Genomic DNA, 9488 nt, shown 5'->3' with positions numbered 1-9488 from the left:
TTTATTAAACATTTTGACTAAGAGTTGAACATTTTCCCAAATTCTCAAAATCTTTTTAAAGACTATTTAGAGTCCCGTCACTTTATCTTGTACCAGTATCATCATTGACATCAGTTGTGATGCTATTGTTATTGAAGTTTATGATTGAACAAGAAAAAGTACATCTGAAATAACAAAAATGACACACACATTGCCAACCTATTGTGATCACACAAAAAACACACACAAAAACAATTAATTCAACTGTTCACCACTCTCTATCATTGAAATACCCCCAGCAGCTGTAAACATATTTAGTTTCATTCTATAGGTAGACTGACTAATAAACTTCCTCCAAGAATACAGGTGTCCAAATATGTCAAATAGATTGTGTCATTTTAAAAGTCCCCGTACACACATGTAAGTCAAACATAAATACCCAGTGTTAGTGCTCACTTACCGTGACAGCATTGTGACGGGATAGTTCAGTCAGTGGGGCGATACTCAGGTGTCTCTATAGTTTCCAGTAGGTCTACAGTCTGGCTGGAGCGAACCCAAGAGGTTTTATACTTTCACCACCCCCTCTGCTCCTAGGGGGCCACAGAGACACACTGAGACAGAAAGAGAGACAGAGGCACTGCAGAGGAACAGCTAGCATTAAACTAGTTTAAAACAGGGTTGAGCATGAGGCTCTCACACCTTTGTGTTTTCAAACAGCTCATGTTCTAAAGTCCCCTCTGATCTGAATCTACCCCTGAATCTATAAAACTAAATAAAGTGAGTCTCGCACTCTATATATAAACTCCCAGTAATTTATTGGGTTAAACACCAACATTTCGGCATCACTGTGCCTTCAGGTTTACCCAATAAATTACTGGCAGTTTATATATAGAGTGCGAGACTCGCTTTATTTAGTTTTATAGATTCCCCTTTCTGTAATACACATGATTTCCAAATTACTTTGAGACACTCGTTTGTGTATGGGTTGATGGTCACTAGACTTGATACTGAATGTTATGGATTGTTCTCATGTCTGTTGATAGTGGTTGACGCCAGACTGCAGGAACAAGAACCAAGGATACTGATTGTTATTATATTCTGTGACCCTGTGTAATTCTGTAGCAGCTGATGTTGTGACTTCCTACAAGACGGTGGGTGTTGATGGAATATTAAAATATAAGAGCCTGCTTAGAGAAGGCCAGTTAGACCTTTTCTCATGCTGGACGTTGTCTCCCTGTTGCAACTTGTAATAAACCACATTGGTTTAATTGTATTAAACCAGATTCATTTTTATTTACTATTTGCAACTTTTCTTTTATTCACCTTGAAAATCCCTTAGTGACCACAAAATGTTTTGCATAAAGTAGAGGTAAAGAAATACACGATACAGATATTTCCAGGAGCTCCAAGGGTGGGGGTGTGAGATGGGGGTGGAGGGAAGTGGTTACCGACGGATCCAGTCTCTGCCTTTTGCTAAAAGCTCACTGTAATCTCAAGGTTTCAAGGCGGTGGCTTACCTTTGGTATCTGTTTGAGGGCCCATAGTGTGAAAGTCATAATTATGCTCTAAAAACTGATATACCGCAAAATTAGCGTAACCTACTGCGCGAACCCCCAAACTGTGCCGCATCATCGTCGCTTCACAAATGGAGTCGTGAAATGAACATAGTGGTAAATTAAATATAGCCTAAACAATGTTGTATTTTGCAAAATGGTACAACTACAGTACATTGTAAAGAAGGGATCCCTCTAATCCCTAGGACACCTTCAGAAATGTTTAATTTGTCAAATTAAAATGGATCATTGATTCCATTATTGTAGGACTAGGGTTACAAAATTCCGGTAACGTTCCCCAAATTCCGTTTATCCAGAAACCCCTATTCGAAGATTCCCAGAATCAGGAAGACCAGGGGATTTTGGGAAATTTGCCGTGATTTTGCAACCCTACAGATCTTAATTTGATCACTCTTTTGTTGCTGATCATTTTCCTGCACCGTGGGAAATCCCGATGAGCTTTGTGTTTTACATAAACACACTAAAACACGGTTATATTAACACTATTTCACTTTAAATGTAGCCTACTTTTGGCCAGCTAATAGCCTAACCACCGATCAAGCAACATTATGGACTAAAAATTCAAATCCTGTTGCTGCAGGATTATTTTTGCTGTGACAATATAGGCCAAATTAAGATCCTAAATCTGTAGGTAGGACCCACCTGCCATGTTGTAGTGATGAAAGACGAGGCCATGTTCACCAGCTGGGAAGGGAGGAAGAAAAACTGTGAGTGGTGATGGCTAACATCTGGGAAATGCTAGGACACATTACTCTGACAGCTGGACATTCTGGTCATTTTCATCCCTGGACTGTTTTTTAACCCTAAAAGCACCAACAGGGTAATTTTAGACCCGAAATAAATGGTAAATTGTTTAAATTCCTCAAAATATCATATATTCTTTAAAAAATCTCACACAATTATAGTCAAATGTGATGTTTCAAACAAAATGTTGTTGTATGTTTTTAACAAATATTTTGATCAATTTCATCCATAGCCACTTGTTATGAACCTTTGTCTGTTATTCAATCAAAGTGTTGTGTTTCTGTGATACTCAGAAGCTGAGAAATTTGTGACTGAGCTAATCTTACATACTGGTATGACCTATGATGGCCATCGATATGGCTGATTTAGGCCACCTGCCCATTACTCTCGGGGTGAAACCCTGAAGTAAGGCTGATCGAGACCCCCAGACGTTCCATGAACGCCTTCCAGACCCTAGACGTGAACTGGGGACCTCGATCAGACACTATATCCTCAGGCACCCCGTAGTGCCGGAAGACGTGTGTAAACAAGGCCTCCGCAGTCTGTAGGGCCGTAGGGAGACCGGGCAGAGGGAGGAGACGACAGGACTTAGAGAACCGATCCACAACGACCCGGATCACCGTGTTACCCTGTAAGGGGGGAAGATCGGTAAGAAAATCCACCGACAGGTGCGACCAAGGCCGTTGTGGAACGGGTAAGGGGTGTAGCTTCCCTCTGGGCAGGTGCCTAGGAGCCTTACACTGGGCGCACACCGAGCAGGAGGAAACATAAACCCTCGCGTCCTTAGCCAAGGTAGGCCACCAGTACCTCCCGCTCAAACAGCGCACTGTCCGACTGATCCCAGGATGACCAGAGGAGGGTGACGTGTGGGCCCAATAGATCAACCGGTCACGAACAGCAGACGGGACGTACAGACGCCCAGCGGGACACTGGACGGGAGCGGGCTCTGCACGTAACGCCTACTCAATGTCCGCGTCCATCTCCCACACTACCGGCGCCACCATCCAGGAGGTACTTTGTCACCTGAATGAGAATACGGAATCAAATGAAGAAATGGAGAAGCAAGTGAATATACCAGACAGGTGTGAAACATAGCACCCTCACCTGGACACACACCTGTGTAGTCCAGGTGAGAAAACTCACCTGTGTAGTCCAGGTGAGGACACTCACCTGTATAGTCCAGGTGAGAACTTACACCTGTGGGATCCATAGCAGATCAACCGCCAGGATAAAGTGACTCAGGGGGCAGTTGAAATCGGTGATGCAGCACAATTTTGGGGGGTTCTTGCTTTGGATTTATATTTAATTATGCTTATATCATGCTATACCACAACAGACCAAGTTCAAGTTCAAATGCCGAAACTCCGAGACCATTGACTGAGTGCTTTTGAAGTGACAAGTTGGCACAATTTCTTTTGCATATCTTTACTGTGCTGTATCAGCAGAATGGACAGTGCCCTATACACTAAAGCAAGGCTGTTTTGGTAATGAATATTGGCTACAATATAGATAAGGTAATTCACCTATTACAAAGCCTATATGAATGCAGCCGTACACACAGCTGACTTATTACACATTTTGTTGTGTTACAGCCTGAATTCAAAATATATATTTTTTTTACATTTCACCCATCTACACACAATATCCCATAATGACAAAGTGAAAACATGTTTTTAGAAATCTTTGCAAATTTATTGAAAATTAAATGCAGAAATAAAAATTAAATGCAGAAATATCTCATTTACATAAGTATTCACAGCCCTGAGTAAATAATTTGTAGAAGCACCTTTGGCAGCGATTAGATGTTTACACACCTGGATTGAGCAACATTTGCCCATTAATCTTTTCAAAAAATGTCAAGCTCTGTCAAAATGGTTGTTGAGCATTGCTAGACAACCACTTTCAGATCTTGCCATAGATTTTCAATTAGATTTAAGTCAAAACTGTAACTCGGACAGTCAGGCACATTCAATGTTGTATTGGTAAGCAACTCCAGTGTATATTGGACTCCAAATTTTGGCCTTCGTTATTGTCCTGCTGAAAGGTGAATTTGTCTCCCTGTCACGCCCTGACCGTAGAGAGCTTTTTATGTCTCTATTTTGGTTTGGTCAGGGTGTGATTTGGGTGGGCATTCTATGTTCCTTTTTCTATGATTTGTATTTCTGTGTGTTTGGCCGGGTGTGGTTCTCAATCAGAGGCAGCTGTCTATCGTTGTCTCTGATTGAGAACCATACTTAGGTTGCCTTTTCCCACCTGTATTTGTGGGTAGTTGTCTATGTGTAGTTGCATGTCAGCACTCGGTTTAAATAGCTTCACGTTAGTTTTGTTAGTTTGTTTAGTGTTTATTTGTTTATTAAAGAAGAATGTATTCAAATCACGCTGCGCCTTGGTCTCATCGTTATGACGAACGTGAGACTCCCAGTGTATGTTAGAAAGCAGACTGAACCATGTTTTTCTCTAAGATTTTGCCTGTGCTTAGCTCTATTCCTTTCTTTTTATCCAAAAACCTCCCTAGTCCTCGCCGATGAAAAGCATACCCATAACATGATGCAGCCACCACCATGCTTGAAAATATGAAGAGTGGTACTCAGTGATGTTGGATTGACCCCAAATATAACACTTTGTATTTTTTGCAGTTTTACTTTAGTGCCTTGTTGCAAACAAGATACATGTTTTGGAATATTTTTTATTATGTACAGGAGTCCTTCTTTTCACTGTCATTTAGGCTAGTATTGTGGAGTAACTACAATGTTGTTGATCCATCCTCAGTTTTCTCATATCACAGCCTTTAAACTCCCTGAGCGGTTTCCTTCCTCTCCAGCAACTGAGTTAGGAAGGAAGCCTGTATCTTTGTAGTGACTGGGTGTATTTATGAAAGTGAAAAGCTGATTTAGTGAAAATCTGATTTACCTAACTCAGTGGAGATCTCCAGAGTTAGCCATCCCTGAGACTGGGTCGGGTAGCGGAAGTTAATGCAAGACAGCTTTATAAATTCCAGTAGATAAGACAAAGCACTTTATTAGATTCAATAGACACATCACTTCAATCATTATACGTCTTGATTAATTAAGCTAATTGTGTGATAATTCGAAATATAAATAAGTAACTTTACCTGCAATACTGGTATCTAAAGAGGAACCTGCATGTCCTGGCAAAGAAGCATCGGAAAGACAGGGGATGTTAAGAGGTCAGTAAAAACAGATTGTTTAAATGAAACTCCTCGTAGCACTTAACATGACAGCCTAGAATAAAGTGGTAATAACATGGTGATAGTCAGCAGATGACAGAACAAGGCTTTACCATGAGAGTTGGTGTCAGAGGGTGAAGCATGAGAATATCCTCCACCACCTCCTCTATCACCTTCTCTTACACCACCATCACCACTTCCTCTTATACCACGTCATCCATCACCACCTCCTCCTCTACCAACTCCTCCTCTTCCTCCTTCACCACCTCCTTCTTCTCCACCACTTCCTCCACCTGCACAACCTCCTCCTCCTACACTACCATGTCTTTCACCACCTCCTCCACCACCTGAAGCAGACAGAAACACCTCAGGCCATTCAGTGCTACCATGGCTACGTTTACACAGGAAGCCCAATTCTGATCCAATTATTGTCAAAAGAACTGATCTGATCAGCCAAAAGAACAATTAGTGAGATTTGTTTTTCTATTGTGTTAACGCAGCCCATCTGCCAGATATTTAATATGAGAATGCAATGGTATGGCCTAATGCCATTACTTCCTTCTGATACCAAAGTTATGCTTTTTAAAATTTGACCTTTATTTAACTAAGTGCCATCCGTTTTGTCACCAAAGCCCCATATACTACCCACCACTGCGACCTGTATGCTCTCGTTGGCTGGCCCTTGCTTCATATCCGAGGCCAAACCCACTGGCTCCAGGTCATCTATAAGTCGTTGCTAGGTAAAACCCCGCCTTATCTCAGCTCACTGGTCACCATAGCAGCACCCACCTGCAGCACGCGCTCCAGCAGGTATATTTCACTGGTCACCCCCAAAGCTAATTTCTCATCGGCCGCCTTTCCTTCTAGTTCTCTGCTGCCAATGACTAACGAACTGCAAAAATCACTAAAGCTGGAGACTCATATCGCCCTCACTAGCTTTAAGCACCAGCTGTCAGAGCAGCTCACAGATCACTGGTCCTGTACATAGCTCATCTGTAAATAGTCCATCCAATCTAACTCATCCTCATACTGTATTTATTTATCTTGCTCCTTTGCACCCTAGTATCTCTACTTGCACATTCATCTTCTACACATCCTACCATTCCAGTGTTTAATTGCTATATTGTAATTAATTTGCCACCATAGTCTATTTATTGTCTTACCTCTCTTATCCTACCTCCTTTGCACATGCTGTATATAGATTTTTCTACTGTATTATTGATTGTATGTTTGTTTATTCCATGTGTAACTCTGTGTTGTTGTATCTATCGAACTGCTTTGCTTTATCTTGGCCAGGTCACAGTTGCAAATTAAAACTTGTTCTCAACTAGGCTAACTGGTTAAATAAAGGTGAAATAAATAAAATAAAGATTCAGCCTACACATAATGTCCATATGTAACCTGATACACTACCAATTGACAGCCAATACTATTACCAAACCAGTAAAGGAAGTGAATGGGTTCCTAGAAAATATTTTTCAAATGTACAAATTGTATTTGTATTGAGTGTTATAAAGGAAATCCTCCCTTAGCACCTTAACGAGGTGTCAGGCTGAGCGCTTATACCTACAGGAAACCAGCCTTGAAGTCTAGACAACCTTATTTAACAGTCCATTAAAAACCTTTCAATACATTCACTTACAAATATATATCCTGTATTGTAAGACTGAAACATTACAAACTTCTGCAGTGAGTTTAACTCACAATGTAAGATCTGTTTTTGATGGAAGAAAGCCTCAAATAAAATGTCTCAAAGTGAAATAATTTCCCTTCGAAATTGTTTTAATTAAGTATGTTAAAAAGCAGCTGTTCTGTGCTGGATCAGTGTGGGTGTACGCACCCCTGCAATAGAATGGTGTGGGTGTATTCCGGTCAGTAAAAATATTCATGTGAGTAGACTGCTGATTGGCCAGCTCAGCCAATGAGCCAACATGACAACATGTTCAATGAGGAAACGGTCTGTTTGAGATACAACTTTGAGGTGGGAATTATTAGGTGTCAGTGAGTCACAAACCAGTAAAATACGTAGAGCCGGGTCGCTCTCTTTCATGGTCCTTCGAGACAAATTTGTGACTTTGCTGATACCACTTCAGTATGGAGGCCCACAGAGACCACACAGGGTATTTTCCACACTGCCCCCCTGCAGTGCAGTGGAGTATGGCTCTGGGGTATCCAGTGAACTACTACGATGTGGATTATACCCCCTCTCTGGAGCCTACGGGAACCACGCCTGCCTACGATGCAGCATGGACCCTGTCCTACATCTGTGGGATACTGCTCAGCACCAGGTGGGGCTGCATCCCCAACAACCCAGCATGTGGATTATTCTTCTACGTTTGGATATCAGGGAGTTGCAGCGCAGTGGACATCGCCACAATTGTCATATGGAGTACAGGAAGCTCATGTTGCCCATATTGAGCAGAATATACAGTCTTCTTGGACTTATGCAACAGAAGACCAGATCCAGGGCTTCCTCCTGTCTGGGGAGCCCTCTCCAACAGGTTGCCATGGAGAACACGGGACAGTCTATTGTTTGACTGTGACCATCGGGTGTGACTATATTGCCTCTCCAGTATGGAACGCCTTTTGGGTCTTTGAGTGTCAAAAAAGATACACGTCAAATAAGCTTTAAATTTGCACGTCAAATAACACAATGATATTATAGAATGTTGTGTGTGCTGAATTTGCACGTGCAAGCCAAGCGCCACCATTACTCTCTGTCAAAGCTGTTAAAAAAAGTCTGCGAAAAGCATACACCGACCACGAACGATGCGTTTACAATACCGCGTTGGTAATAAGCCATTATTTGTTCGACCGAATGGGAAAACTTCGGTGTAAGCTTTGATATAAAATCAGGATCAAACAAGCATTATATATATAAAAAAAAAAAAAGCAAATATCTTTCATACAGATGTTATTAGCAATTTCTGGGGTAGCTAGCTAGCTTTAGCTTGGTACCTAGCTATCAACAATGCAACCACCCTGAAAACAATGACCAGTTAATGACTGGTCATTTCGAATATTCTTAGCAATGATTTAGGAATCAATGTGAGTAAGTATTCGCTAGGTAGCCACTTGCTGTTCGCCTATTGTAATTGAACTTCAATTCATGAAAATAACTAGCCAGCCAGCTACTCAACCCTGTAGCCCAAAACTAACGTTATAAACAGCCAGCTAACTTAATCTGGCTAGTGAGGCTCGACCGGACCGGGTTATGTGTTGTGAAGCTAGCCACAATAAGGATTAGCCACATTGGTGGAATTTTCGGTTCGCATTCAAAATAAAAGACCCTCTTTGAAAGTGACGCAGAAGGTTACAATTGGTGTAATCATGCCATATTTAGACTAGACAATGTTAAACAAGGTTGGAATGTGGAGCAATGAAATGGTTTATCTGTCTACTCGGTGACACCCACAGAACACAACTGTGAAAAGTTTACACAAATATTAGCGTTTGTAGCTCTTATCGTGGGACTGTGACTACGTGAAAACACCTCTCCAGTCAGCCTATTGTGCTTATTGACATTCATATTGCAATGTACAGCTTTACCTAAGGATTTGGGATCAATGAAATGGGGTATCAGTCTACTCAGTACCCAAGTACTTTTTTCCCAAAGTCCTCCTCAGAGTTATCAGGCTCCAGAACATCCATGTTGTATTGTTTTCCCTCGGGAATAGTGTTCAATACACATAGTAGGTTGACTGGTACAATAAATGTGGCTCAATTCACAGTGGTTTCAGAATCCCACAATAAGAGCTACGATGCTAATGTTCTCTGGGTGCCACTGAGTAGACTGATACCCCATGTCATTGATCCAAAATCCATAGGTAAGGCTGTACAGTGACATAAGTATGCCACAAACACAATTCTTAAGTGTTATACATCCAGTGTGATTTCAACCGATTTTTGTGAAATTAACAAATTATAGTCTTTTGTTAATTTTATATAACAACATTCCAACCTCATTTAGCATGATCTATTAAACTAAGGCATAATTCCACTAT

This window comes from Salvelinus sp. IW2-2015, linkage group LG31, assembly GCF_002910315.2.
Source record: "Salvelinus sp. IW2-2015 linkage group LG31, ASM291031v2, whole genome shotgun sequence".
In the NCBI taxonomy this organism is placed as follows: domain Eukaryota; kingdom Metazoa; phylum Chordata; class Actinopteri; order Salmoniformes; family Salmonidae; genus Salvelinus; species Salvelinus sp. IW2-2015.
This window is presented reverse-complemented; position numbering follows the sequence as displayed.